This window comes from Giraffa tippelskirchi, chromosome 14 (genome assembly GCF_054371585.1).
Source record: "Giraffa tippelskirchi isolate mGirTip1 chromosome 14, T2T-mGirTip1v1.2.pri, whole genome shotgun sequence".
NCBI lineage: Eukaryota > Metazoa > Chordata > Mammalia > Artiodactyla > Giraffidae > Giraffa > Giraffa tippelskirchi.
Genome location: NC_137288.1, coordinates 62,463,977 through 62,479,180, shown reverse-complemented (window position 1 = coordinate 62,479,180; position 15,204 = coordinate 62,463,977). Strand labels below are relative to the sequence as shown.

The window sequence follows — 15,204 nt, the reverse complement described above, 5'->3', positions numbered from 1 at the left end:
TGGGGTGTAGAATTTCCATTTTTTCAGATTCAGAACTTTCTTTGACATGCTTCAGCTCTGTAGAGAACTGTGATTCTTAGAAATATAATTGGAAAGGCAAGTCTGGATAGTCTCTGGGTTTGCAGCTGAAGTAAGAAGGTCAAAGTCTAAGGGGAAAAAAAATTCAAAGATGGATTCTGCGAGGGTTGCAATGAGTCTAGTAACTCTAAATGATTTCTGGCTTTCAGCTATATCCTTACTAGCCATTAAAGGAAACTTGTCTTAGGACAAATTAGGTTTTAAGTTCAACTCATTATAGTTTCCTCAGTGCGAACCAAGGTCTGAAGCAGCAGGTCTGATGAAAGACCAGGAGGCTCTTTGGCCTCTTCTACTTCATATGTAATTATATTTCTAGGGGGTGGCCAGCTTCACTCTCCTCTGAGCACTGCAGAGGTTACATGAGAAGCCCATGACCCTGCTTCTTCCCTGAAGGACTTTAGAATATCATGGAGACCTGACTTACATATCTGAAGCAAAGAATTTTAAATGGTAGCGTAACATACAGTGCTGAATAAAGTATAATCAAAGCCCATCATGTGCAGTAAAAGCCACAGGCAGTTCTCAAAAGGAGGGATGGAGATAAAAGGAAAGGCCATGAGAAAATATTCGAGGAGATAATAGTTGAAAATTTCCCTAAAATGGGGAAGGAAATAGTCACAGAAGTCCAAGAAACCCAGAGAGTCCCAAACAGGATAAACCCAAGGCGAAACACCCCAAGACATATATTAATCAAATTAACAAAGATCAAACACAAAGAACAAATATTAAAAGCAGCAAGGGAAAAACAACAAATAACACACAAGGGGATCCCCATAAGGATAACAGCTGATCTGTCAACAGAAACTCTTCAGGCTAGAAGGGAATGGCAGGACATACTTAAAGTAATGAAAGAGAATAATCTACAACCCAGATTACTGTACCCTGCAAGGATCTCATTCAGATATGAAGGAGAATTCAAAAGCTTTACAGACAAGCAAAAGCCGAGGGAATTCAGCACCACCAAACCAGCTCTCCAACAAATGCTGAAGGATCTTCTCTAAGCAGGAAACACAGAAAGGATGTTTAAACACGAACTCAAAACAACAAAGTAAATGGCAACAGGACCATACTTATCAATAATTACCTTAAATGTAAATGGGTTGAATGCCCCAACCAAAAGACAAAGACTGGCTGAATGGATACAAAAACAAGACCCCTATATATGCTGTCTACAAGAGACCCACCTCAAAACAAGGGACACATACAGACTGAAAGTGAAGGGATGGAAAAACATATTTCATGCAAACGGAGACCAAAAGAAAGCAGGAGTCACAGAATAGCATTGAAACATATATATTATCATATGTGAAACAGAACACCATTCCAGGTTCGATGCATGAGACAAATGCTCAGGGCTGGGGCAATGGGATGACCCAGAGGGATGGGATGGGGAGGGAGGTGGGAGGGGGGTTCAGGATGGGGAACACATGTAAACCCATGGCTGATTCATGTCAATGTATGGCAAAAACCACTACAATATTGTAAAGTAATTAGCCCCCAACTAAAATAAATAAATTTATTTTAAAAAAATAAAAATAAATTAAAAAAAAAAAAGAGGGATGGATAATATGGGGTGGGGTTAAGGGAAGATTCTCCATGGAGTCTGTGCTGTCCATCCTGGCTTGGCCTGGCTATAGTTTCTGAAACCTTTAACTTGCAGCTCCAGAACAATTCCGATCGTTAGGTTTGGAAGGTTTGGCATTCCTCCTAGGTTTTCTCAAGTTTTTAACCATAGCACACACTAAGCAAAGTACTACTACTTTCTATTGCCACTTGGCCCTCACAAAAGCATCAGAAAGCAGTACTATTCTAGATTCGTTCTTCCCGCTCTTCTAGCTCAGTATCCACCCTTCTCCAGCTGATGTATATGCACCGGATCCATTGACTCACTTGTTCTCTGCCTGAAGGTGGTCTTGGCCAATGAGAGGTGCAGGCAGGAGATGAGGATGCAGAAGGGGAGTGGGACTGGGCATGTTTTTAATACTGACTCTCACCTGGCAGCTTAGTGTGGGGCATCTGCCTGCTTCCTCTGAAGACCACAGCCCCATCAGGCAACTCCCCCCCTCACAGTATTCTGGAAGCTCTTTCCATTTACATCTTCAGGCCTCAGAGTTGTAAGTGTTAGTCTCTCAGCCATGTCCGACTCTTTGGGACTCCATGGACTATAGCCCGCCAGGCTCCTCTGTCCATGGGATTCTCCAGGCAAGAATATTGAAATGGGTTGCCATGCCCTCCTTCAGGGGATCTTCTCGACCCAAGGGTCGAACCAGCATCTCTCACATCCCCTGCATTGGCAGGCGGGTTCTTTACCATCTGAGCCACCAGTGAAGCCCACAGGAATGGCAAGGTCTCCCCTCTAATATTACGCCCCAATGCTGCACCATCTCTTGCTGCTTTTGCTCTTGCAAATAGTACTTTTCAAGTTTAAACTAATTCCAGTTATTCAATTTGAGTGTCATCTGTTTCCTGAAAGTATCTCACTGATACAAATACTTACTTCTGCCCTGTGTGATGCAATCTGATGTTCTTTATTCCATTCTTAAAAGCAAACAAACATGTAAAAACTATTATCTCTCACTTAATTGACTTCACAATCAACTAAGGAGTAGTGACCCATAGTTTGGAGAATAAAACTTGTCTTCATCAAAAATAACTGAACTTACTGTTGTAACATAAACCATATTCCCATCAGTGGGATGTCTGGAATTAGTCTTACGTCCTAGATGAGCCCCTGGCTGACTGGGCATTCATTGACCTGCAGCTTCTCCTCTATACCGGGCCCCCATTTAGAGGAATCATCCCTGTAACTGAGCCTCTTTCAGTCCCAGTTACTGGTTTTACCTAATCCCCAGCGGGCCTCTAACTGGCCTGAGCTTGAGGCCCATGGCCTGGTGGATCAGTTTCCTAGGGTTTCTGTAACAAACTACCCAAACTAGGTGACAGAAAACAATGTAAATTCATCCTCTCACAGCTCTGGAAGCCAGAATTCTGAAATTAAACCCATACTTGTGCAGAGGCACTGTAAGAGATTTTGCCCTTTGTCTCTTCCAGCCTCAGGTTGTTCAGTCGCTCAGTCATGTCTGACTCTTTGCAACACCATAGACTGCAGCACGCCAGGCCTCCCTGTCCATCACCAACTCCTGGAGCTTACTCAAACTCATGTTCACTGAGTCAGTGATGCCATCCAACCATCTTATCCTCTGTTGTCCCCTTGTCTTCCTGCCCTCAATCTTTTCCAGCATCAGGGTCTTTTCCAATAAGTCGGCTCTTCATACCAGGTGGCCAAAGTACTGGAGCTTCAGCTTCAGCATCAGTTCGTCCAATGAATATTCAGGGTTGATTTCCTTTAGGATTGATTGGTTTGATCTCCTTGCTGTCCAAGGGACTCTCAAGTGTCTTCTCCAACACCACATTTCGAAAGCATCGATTCTTTGGCCCTCAAGTCCTTCTTTATGATCCAACTCTCACATCCACATAGACTACTGGAAAAATCATAGCTTTGACTATGCAGATCTTTGTCAGCAGAGTGATGTCTCTGCTTTTTAATATGCTGTCTAGGTTTGTCACGTCTTTGTAGTTGCAGGCGTCCCTGGGCCTGTGGCTTCATTGGTCCAATGTCTACCTCTTTTCACATGGCCTCCTTCTCTCTGTGTCTTTTCATCTGTGTGTCTCTTGTAAGGACACTTGTCATTGGATTTAGGGTCCACATGGTTAATCCGTAATAATCTTATCTCAAGATCCTTAACTTAATTACATCTGTAAAGAACTTTTCTCCAAATAGGCTTAATTTTTTCAGTTATAGAGTCCATAGATTAGAACCATAGACATATCTTTAGAGCGGCCATTCAACCCACCACATTTGGTACCTTGACAAACCCACTAGCTCTTGAAAGTTCCCATGCAGAGCTTATGGCTGTACATTCAACTTGGATGGACCCTCGAAACCAAGGCACTGGTAGCCACCTATCTAGGAGAAGCACCACAGTTCAGAGATGACTGGGCATAACCCCACCAGACAGATCCATACCTGAGGATGGCAATACCCAGAAGATCAAGTTTTGAATGTTAGAGTTGGACTATAAAGAAAGCTGAGCGCCAAAGAATTGATGCTTTTGAACCATAGTGTTGGAGAAGACTCTTGAGAGTCCCTTGGACTGCACGGAGATCCAACCAGTCCATCCTAAAGGAAATCAGTCCTGAATATTCATTGGAAGGACTGATACTGAAGCTGAAACTCCAATACTTTGGCCACCTGATGCGAAGAACTGACTCATTTGAAAAGACCCTGATGCTGGGAAAGATTGAAGGCAGGAGGAGAAGGGGGCGACAGAGGATGAGATGGTTGGATGGCATCACCAATTCAATGGACATGAGTTTGGGTAAACTCCAGGAGCTGGCGATGGACAGAGAAGCCTGGGATGCTGCAGTCCATGGGGACGCAAAGAGTCGGACACGACTGAGCAACTGAACTGAACTGTTTTGGATGCAGGTCATATTGTTTGGCAGCTCACTATCTAGGTGGGTCTGTGCCTTTCTGCTCTAGTAATGTTGTTGTTTAGTCAGTAAGTCACGTCCTAGTCTTTTGCCACCCATGGACTGCAGCCTGCCGGGCTCTTCTGTCCAGGGGATTTCCTGGGCAAGAATACTGGAGTGGGTTACCATTTCCTTGTCAGGGGATCTACCTGACCAAGGGATCAGACTCACATCTCCTGCATTGGCAGGTGGATTCTTTACCACTAAACCACCACGGAAGCCCCATTTCTGGTAATACACAGCCACAATTTCTTATCCTCCTCACCAGCCAACCTTAGACAGCGTGAGTCATTAAAAAGACAGATCATGAAGAATGGAAAGGGCTTTGAAAAGTGAGAGGAAAAATGGTAACCTATGGGAAAGAGCAAACATATAGACACAAAGGAGCCCTATTCTTTAATCAAGCAACAAATCTGATTTGAAGCTCAGAATGGCAGTAATATCTTTGAATTACTGTGACAGTGAGGGGAGCATTTTTCCTGTGTGACTCTCAAACTTCCTGGGTACTAATTTCTCTTGAACACTGCAAAAAATCTCCTTATGGGGGAAAAAAAAAACTGCTACTGCCTTCTTTCAAAGATCAATTCATTCAAGACTCCTAGGAGTCTTTCTCCATCTTGTGGCCAGTCAGGAGACTGGAACATGTCCACCCTCTGTGCCAGGTCCTAGCCCTGGAGGTCAACATGCTGCGCTCGGCTCTTAGATCTGACTGGCCTACCTGGAACTCGAGATAAATGGCTGGCATTTTCATGAGGCTTTATCCTATATCACACTGTTTAAATCTAAGAATGAATAAACCACTGTAAATTCTTACAATCTCAATAATCAACCTTGCATTAATTGTACATCAAGCTCAGAGCCTCTAATAAAGAATACTGGCAGAAGACAAGGAAAGAGAGTTCTTAACCAAGCCTTTTGAATGTTAGCAGATGAAGAAAACTGTAGTTTTCATTCACATTGTCTCATAAGGAAAGAGTAAGTGGTCAAGCCACAGAAGAAAACCTCTTCCTTTACTCTGTGGAATGGAGGCTAAGCAGCTCTGCCCCTTGAGGGAAACATCTCATTGGAAAACTGTTAAATTAGATAACCAGGACCTGACAATTTCCATGAAGAAATTGTCCACCCAGACAATTCTGAGCCACTTATGTTGGCCTGATGTAATCTTTTGTGTAAAGTTTAAGTTATCTGGGGCCTGCGTGTTGAAGTACTCTCACCAGGCTACCCATGACTGGCCATTAGCAGCATTGTAAAGAGGCTCAGGTAATACAGTGGACATGAAATGGGTTTCTGACATCTGAAGGTATGAATTTGGGTCTTGCCCTTATTAACTGCTCTCTAGAGAGCCTGGGTGGGCCATTTTTGAGCTCTCTGAGCCTCTGCTTCCTCATTGTAATTCACTGATCTTTGAAAGAAGGCAGTAGCAGTATTTTTTTCCCACAAGGAGATTTTTTTGCAGTCCATCAATTGTGGGTTTGTTATGAGAGTTAAATGAGAATATTCAATAAATATTTATTGAGCAACAATTATGTGCACTCCTGGGCATTCAGGCACTGTGCTGTGCTTAGCTGCTCAGTCTCATCTGACTCTTTGGAACCCGGTGGACTGTAGCCCACCAGTCTCCTCTGTCCATGGGATTCTCTAGGCAAGAATGCTGGAGTGGGTTGCCATGCCCTCCTCCAGGGGATCTTCCCAACCCAGGGATCAAACCCAGGTCTCTCACATTGCAGGCTGACTCTTTACCAGCTGAGCCATGAGGGAAGCCCATGAATACTGGAATGGGTACCCTATCCCTTCTCCAGAGGATCTTCCTGACCCAAGAATAGAACCGGGGTCTCCTGCATTGCAGGTGGATTTTTTACCAGCTGAGCTACAAGGGAAGCCTGGGCATTCAGGTACATAACACAAAACAGACAAAACACTCTTGTCCTTGCTAAGATGACAGTCTAATGGTAGAAGCTAGATAATAAACTATGGTTGAAGTGTTTCCCCAGTTTTTCTATTATTAATAGATAATGTGCATTATTATTCATCTGAAGGAGTTTTGAAATAGATTCTAGATACAAACTTTCTCTTTGTTAGATATGTTATGGAATTATTCTCCCACTCTGTAGTTTACTTTTGGTCTCTCATGATTTGTCTTTTGGTGAGCAAAATATCTTAATTTTAATGTCATCAGATATATCAGTTCTTTATTTTATGGTTAGAGACTTGTCTGTCTTGTTTTTTCCACATTCTGAGGTCTTAAAGATGCTCACCTATGTTACATTCTAAAAGCTTTTATGTTTTGCCATTCACACTTAGGTCTGTATATGCCTGGAATTGTTTTTTATATGTAATATGAGAAAAGGATCCTATTTCATTTTTGTCTGTATGACTATCCAATTACCCTAACTCTATTGGAAAAAACATCCTTTTACTAGTCTATGGTTTCCTTTGTCACAACTCAAGTCCATATATATGTCAGTGAATATCTGGGTCATCTCTTCTGTTCCATTGGTTGATTTTTTTTAAGCTTTTTGCCAATACTTTGTGTGTCAGTTTTGCATGCATGTGCAGTTATATCTGACTCTGCGACTCCATGGACTGTAGCCTGCCAGGCTCTTCCGTCCATGAATATTCCAGGCAAGTGTACTGGAGCAGGTTGCCATTTCCCACTACAGGGGATCCCTAATATAGGGATCAAACCCGTATCTCTTTCGTCTTCTACCTTGGCAGGTGAATTCTTTACTGCTGGGCCATCTAGGAAGTCCCTTTGCCAATACTAGACTAGTCTTAATTACTATAAATTTATAAACTTTAACAGTGAGTAGGCCAAGTTTTTTTTCAAGAATGTCTCTTCTCATTCTTTTAGTTTTAGTACAAATTTTAAAATAATCTTGTTGGGTTCTGGAAAATACTTTGCTGGTATTCTCAAAGGGATTGCATTGAATCTACAGATCCATTTGGGAGAACTGACATCTTTGATACATATCTTCCTTAATGAATGTATAGATCTATAGGTCTGTAGTCAATTTCTATAACTATTCTCCATGTAATTTAAAAATAATAAACATTTTTCAGTTGGGTACAGTGTTCTATATATGGGAATTAAGTAGTTTTGTAAGCTGTGCTATAATATCTATATTATTTTTAAGTTTGTCTTTTTTAAGTCTGTCTTCTATCAATTACTGAGAGAGAGAGTTTGTCATTTTCCATTACGACAGCAGATTTATTTCTGTTAGTAATTCTATCAAATATATATATATACACACACATATATATATATAGAGAGAGCATGTTATTAAAGAGCATACAAATTAAAAATACAGGTAAGGCCAAAAATTCAGCAAGAAAATGGAGACTAAAAAAGTAACAACATATTTGGAAAAAAAAACAACAACATGGAAATTCTAGAAGTGAAAATTAAAGCAGTAACAAAAAGTCATTCAATAGTTCGCTCTAATCCCAAATTAGACACAGCTGAAGAATTATTGAACTGAATATTAGGTTAAAAGAACCTACCAAGATTAAAAATAAGCAAAAGGATGAAAAAAGCAGAAGAGAGAATTGGTTGTAAAATGTTAGAAGAATTAGAGGAACAAAAGGAAAAGAGTAAATCACCCAGAGATCAGGAAGCTGCTTCGTGTCCCAGTTTAGAGCCCACTAACCCACGTGATTGCCACCGCTCTTGCCATTGCTGTTGAAACTCACCCACCGCTTCTAACCAGAAGCTCTGGAGTTAACCCCATTGATGCTGCAGAAACCAACATCAAAGCTGTAAGGGCTTATAGCCACTATCAGAAGTGGAAAAATGACTTCTTCCTCTACTAACCCATCAGTGTAAGACAACCAGCAGCAAACCCCATAGCTCTATAAAGTCAGATTAATAAGGCTTCCCTGGTGGCTCAGTCAGTAAAGAATCCTCCTGCAATGCAGGAGACCTGGGTTCAGTTCCTTGATCAGGAAGATCCCCTGGAGAAGGAAATGGCAACCCACTCCAGTATTTTTGCCTGGACAATCCCATGGACAGTGAAGTCTGGCGGGCTATAGTCCATGGGCTTGCAAGAGTCAGACACCACTTAGCAACAAAACCACCACCACACCACCAGGGAAATGACAGAGGAACTGTAAACATCTCATCAAACAACAGAAATGACAAAGTCACAGAATTTGAGGGAAAGATGGAATTTAGTTGAAACTTAAAAGAAGCAGTGCTTGGACAGGCTCAAAGCAAAGCAAGTCTGGACTGAAAAGTGGATTCAGAGTCCGGTTTCCTTAGAAACTAAAAATTAAGATAGATATGGAATGCTGTGTCTAAGAACCAATTACCTGAAACCCTGCAAATAGATTGAAGCTTGAGGTCCCTTCTCTTTATCAAAGTGGCTCAGATCCTTTGGGCAAAAGTGAGATGTTTCATTCTTATTGATATAATTTCAAGTAACAAAAGATTTCAGAGGAAAAAAAATATTGTTCACAGGTAAGAAAGCAGGAATCGCTTAAAGAAGGAAGTCATTATGACATTTTACAAGTGCAGCATATCCTTGGAGAAACATTGTCTCCCACTAACTTTGCAGCTGGCTTTATCTGTGGCTATGTCCACCTGAATGGCAACATGGTGGGGCAGATTTTACTTTCTCAGTCTGTGTTAATTTTTGGATTCTCATTTCTTTCTTCTACGTTCAGTAACTATTTTACACATGGTAATGTATATAAAGTGGTCTTAAAAGATGATCTCATCTTTCTAGTTTCCCATGTCTGCCAAGATCGTAGTTTGTAGTTCCTAGTTATCTTTTTAGTTGCTTCACACTTTAAAGAAAATAATTTTTAGATTTGTCTTGGCTATTTTAGCTGCTTGAACAAAATGGTTATTTGAGTGTAATTAGCTTACCAGTACCCACCCCCTCCACTTCCTTTTTCTAAATTAATTTTTATTAGAGTATAGTTGATTGACAATGTTGCGTTAGATTTGGGTGTACAGCAAAGTGAATCAATTACACATATACATTCTTCTCTGGATTCTTTTCGCAAATAGGTCATTACAGAGGTCGAGTAGTTTCCTGCACTATATGTGTGTGCTTAGTCACTCAGTCATGTCGGACTCTTTGTGACCCCATGGACTGCAGCCCACCAGGCTCCTCTGTCCATGGGGATTTTCCAGGCAAGAATACTGGAGTGGGTTTCCATGCCCTCCTCCAGAGGATCTTCCCGACCCAGGGAGCGAACCCAGGTCTCCCACATTGCAGGTGGATTCTTTACCATCTGAACCTGCGCTATATAGTAGGTTCTTATTAGTGATCTATTTTATATAGTGTGTATATGTCAATCCCAATCTCCCAATTTATCTCCCCCTTCCCCCTTGGTAACCATAACTTTGTTTTCTACATCTGTGGCTATTTCTATTTTGTGATAAGTTCCTTTGTGCCAGTTTTTATATTTCACCTTAAGCAATATCATATGATACGACAATCTCTAGATCCATCCGTGTCACTGCAAATGGCAGTGTTTCATCCCTTTTGAGGTCTAAGCGACACTCCGTTCTGTACACGCACCATGTCTCTTTATCCGTTCCTCCATCAGTGATCATTTACGTCTCCTCCCTGTCCCAGCTGCAGCACATACGGCTACAGCGAACCTGGGGTGCAAGTACCCTTTGGGATTGTGGTTTTCCTGGGTGTGTGCCCAGGAGTGGGATTTCTGGATCACATGGTAGTTCTATTTTTAGTTCTTTACGGAACCTCCATACTGTTCGCCATAGTCGCTGCGCCAAGTTACATTCCCACCAACAGGGTAGGAGAGTTCTCTTTTCTTTACATCCTCCCCAGCATTTATTGTTTGTAGATTATTTTGCTGATGGTCATTCTGACCAGTGTGTACCTACTTTCTAATCAATCTTGCACATTTTTGTCAAAATTATCTACTTAAACTCAGCTCTAATCATGTCAAGAGATAACCCCTACACGTGCAAATGAAGACTAAGTCCAGACAGTTTGTGGGCAAGAATGTTTGCCTCTGATGCTGGCCTGATAAAGGGTATGTGAGCTCAGGACATGGGCACTTTTATTAGATCACACTACTCAATGTCCTTGCATTCAGTGGAACCCCAAATATATTTTTGCAAGTGATGAACCGTTTCAGTAAAATTGAATCCACATGTTTTAAATTCATTGACAATTGACGCATTAACAAACTGTACGGTGAGAATAAGCTGATGGTCTCAAACCTTTCAAACCTTGCAAGAAGCCTTGTTTCTTCATTTATTTTCCTTAGAAACATGAAGTTTATTATTCCAAGAAAAAAAAAAAAAGCACTCCAACCCCAAACTCTACATAGTCTCCATCTGTCAAGTCCTAGAGGGACTTACAGTGTCTGCGAGAAGGGGAAAGGTTTTATGGCCTAAGAGAACTCAGGATTCCTCTCTGCTGGGCTGGAATTTTCCAATGTTTTTTGCCTTTTAGTTCTCACCTCCAGATCAGTGTATCATCTTTTTCATCCAATAGATTTTACAGTTTACGAAGGGCTTTCTCATCCATCACCTGACTTGATCCTCTGTGAAACCCCATGAAGTCAGCACTTCTAGCTCGTCTTTATTGCTGTTTAATGGAGGGAAAGAGGAGATTCAGACAAGTTAGCCGTCTTACCCAAAGCTTCATGATATGATAGCCAGCCTCCAAGATGACAAGTTGGTCCCTGGACCAAGGCATATTGTGCCAGGATTGGGCTGTGTGACCAATAGCAGTCAGCAGAAATAATGGTATATTGTTTATTAGATCGGAGAAGGCAATGGCACCCCACTCCAGTACTCTCGCCTGGAAAATCCCATGGACAGAGGAGCCTGGCAGGCTGCAGTCCATGGGGTCGCTAAGAGTCAGACACGACTGAGCGACTTCACTTTCACTTTTCCCTTTCATGCACTGGAGAAGGAAATGGCAACCCACTCCAGTATTCTTGCCTGGAGAATCCCAGGGACGGGGGAGCCTGGTAGGCTGCCGTCTATGGGGTCGCACAGAGTTGGACACGACTGAAGCGACTTAGCAGCAGCAGCAGCAGTTTATTAGATGATAAAAAGACTGGCCTCAGTCTTGGGGGGTCCTCTCTCTCTTTTTCTGTCTCTCCCTCTCACTCTTCCTCTCTTACTTCTCAAGACATATTAGGAAGCCTTGGACCACCTAGGAGAGGTCCATATGGTGAGGAAATGATGTCTCCAGCCAAAAGCCAGCAAAGAACCATGAAAAACCATGTGAATGAGTTTGGAAGTGGATCCTTTAGCCCGAGTTAAGCCTTCAGATAACTGTAGTCCTGGCCAACAGCTTAACTGCAACCTCATTAGAGACACTGTACCAAAACCACTCAGCTAAGCCATTCCTAGATACCTCACTCTCAGTAACTGAATAAATGTTCATTGTTTTAAGTTGCTAGGTTTGGAGTACTTTGTTACACAGCAACGGATAACTGATATACAGGGCTACATGTGTTTCACAACAGCATGACCGAACAGAGATAGTGTATCCACGTCTACCAACCCAAGGTGGGGAATCCCATATTCAGTAAGAAACATAAGCACGTGTGAAACTCAGGACTCACTAGACTTTTAAGTGATGGAGAAATCTAGAGAAAAATAAATAAATTTTGGATCTGGCAAGCCTTTATAATGAACTTTTCCATTCTTAAAATCTTTTTGGCAATGTGATCTATTTGATCTCAACAGAACAGTCTCAGTGTGGAACCCTTTATGTTCACTTTCTAGGTCATAAGTATGCCCGCTAGCCAGCTCTCATCTGCTTCTGGGGCATCTACCTCCCTTCAAAGAGTCTTCCTTCTGAGAAGCAGCACTTTAGATACCTTTTCATTGCTTACCTAATAAGCCTCTAAATCATCTAAGTGTCAGGTCACCAAGTGCCTTATGTGCTGGACCTCACGGCAAACTGGGCCATTGACAGTATTTCTGAGTCAAGTCATGTTCAGTGAACACCTAGGGGTCTGCCTATCAAGGAGCTGCTCTACCTTTTACCCAACTCACGAACAGTCCCTGGGTGGTCCTTGCATCCTGAAGCATTAGGGCCTTTGCTATCTACTTGGCAAACTCTCTACCCCATCCAGAAATGGTCTGCTCTCTGCTCCATAAATCTCAGCAGTTGGCCTCTCTTTCTCTTTATGTTCCTGAAATCTGAATGCATTCTTCACTTCTCCCTCTCTGAATCCTGTGTGAATTCTATCCACCCCTCAATGCTAGACAGTTACCTGAGATTTTTCTGACCTTCAGCTTTACCCCCTAAAGAGCTCTCCCTTGTCTGGAATCCACAAGCCCCTCTCATTTCCCCTGTACATCGCTGGATAAAAGGACACTTTATTTTTACAGCACGACTGAGAGAGGGGAGTCATCAATCACAGAGCACGCGCTCAGGGGTAAGCTCCCCACCAGGCACTCTGCGTAGATTACTGAATACACAGATGCCATCTCTCTGTGAGGGTCTTTACTGAGTATTGCTGAGCAACTGATTGACTAGGAGGCTCTTTAGTGTCTGTACACCCCCAATCCCTCCAGTGGATTTTCATAAATGAGATGAAGGTCCACTCAAGCCCCAGGGCCCCTAGATTGGATTTCCTTAGGTCTTTAGTAGACATGCCCATCACTGTCTCAACGCCTCTATACCCTGTTCACAGCCCCTGACAGGAGTGACTCTGAGCACTGCATGGCCCCTGGCCACCACTGGTTGGACCCGGGATGGATGCCTGACTCAAACTGGGCCCTCTCTTCTTTAGGCTGTAGAAGAAAGAGATCTCTAAGGGGCTGAAGAAGTTGGATCATGAGAGGTATCAGATCTTTTAGTTAAACATCACAGAGCTTATACAGACTTAGAAAACAAACATATGGTTACCCAAGGGGGAATGGGGTGGGGAAGAGATATAAATTAGTTAGGAGGTTGGGATTCACATATATACACTGCTGCTGCTGCTGCTGCTGCTGCTAAGTCACTTCAGTCGTGTCCAACTCTGTGCAACCCCATAGATGGCAGCCCACCAGGCTCCCCCGTCACTGGGATTCTCCAGGCAAGAACACTGGAGTGGGTTGCCATTGCCTTCTCCAATGCATGAAAGTGAAAAGTGAAAGGGAAGTCGCTCAGTCGTGTCCGACTCTTAGCGACCCCATGGACTGCAGCTTTTCCATGGGCTTTTCCAGGCAAGAGTACTGGAGTGGGTTGCCATTGCCTTCTCCGATATATACACTACTATAAACACTACTATAAATCAAATAGATAACCAATAAGGATCTAGTGTATAGCACAGGGAACTCTGCTCAATATTCTATAATACCTAAATGGGAAAAGAATTTGAAAAAGAATAGATATGTATATGTGTATAACTGAATCACTTTGCTGAACACATGAAACTAACTCAAGATTGTAAATCAATCATACTCCAATATAAGATAAAATTTTTTAAAAAGCAAAAAGGTCATAAGGTTTAATCAGCATCAGCATTGTGCCAAGACAATTCAGAATTACAAGGGAGTGAAAAATTCAAAATTAATTAGAAGAAACTGACCTGTCTATAGTAGAAAGCTGAGGAACAGACCAAATGCCCAACTGAGGCAGCACTGAGGAACTCTGGAATGGGGCGGCTCTGTTCCTGACTCTCCCTAGCTCCCCTGTGGCCTGGCAGAACTTCATCCCCTATCCTGGGATGCCTTCAGTAGAGTTCCTTGCAGTCCTTCAATAATCTCCCTTTATTTCTGGACTAGTCTGATAGGTTTCTGTTCTTGCAATTAACAAGGCCTGAATTAAACTATACCCAATATTTTTAAAGTTAAACAGGGCATAAATGGTGTCAAATTCATATTCATGTTGATCCTGAAATATTGAAGCTATCTGTAGGCTATAAAGTACACTTGTGTTATGGATCCTAAACATTCTTTAGTAAAAGCTTCTCATTTTACAGATAAGGAAAAAGATATCTAGAAAGAAAAAAAAAAAGAGATAGCCAGGTGCACAGCAATTGATGGAATGAAGACTAGGACCAAGGGCCCCTCATGTTGTCCAGGGTTCGTTTATTACTTTGCCATCATTGACTCTGCTCTTTCCAATGATTAGGTCCACTGGAGCAGTCAAAACAGTCTTTAATATTTCTCTATATTAAAGAGAAATAGCAGAGATCATTAGTGTCTCCCCAGACCAACCTCACTGATGTATTCTGGGGGAATTTTGCTTAGATCTCAAGCAGCTAAAGGAAAAGATAAGAGAGGTGCTGAGGCTGCATTTCTTTAAAAATCTGGGTCAGAGGCACAGAAGAGAGAAATGCAATGAGGTTACTGGCTGCCCACTTTGAAATACAGTTCATATGCATCTGAAGAGGACACTACAAAGGAAAGTTTATCAGTTTTCCCATAAAAACATGAAGTCAGTCTGTTAATAAGAGAAAAAATATTGCAATTTCTTGGAGCAATTGTGCTGAGCAGGCTGAATTGCCTACAGAATGCCCTTGTCAAATACATTCTTCCTATAAGTTACCCACTTGGTAATGTGATGCTTGAAACAATCAAAATTATTTTGTTACAATGTATTAGATTTCCAGTAATGGAAAGAAAATCTTCACTGGACCCATCTCCTTAATGCATTT

General features: G+C 42.1%; 1 protein-coding gene across 2 annotated transcripts in view; it reads right to left on the bottom strand.

Annotated features, from left to right (window-relative positions):
- The window catches only part of DCC (DCC netrin 1 receptor), a 1,991,552-nt gene that overhangs the window by 1,952,836 nt on the left and 23,512 nt on the right, over positions 1–15,204 (bottom strand). The window contains exon 4 of one of the 2 annotated variants that reach the window (XR_014074678.1): positions 10,844–11,180. The exons of the other annotated variant lie outside the window; for it this stretch is intronic. The gene's annotated coding sequence lies outside the window, so the exon portion shown is untranslated. Of the gene's footprint in view, positions 1–10,843; positions 11,181–15,204 lie in introns of those variants that run through there. 2 annotated transcript variants of the gene reach the window in all.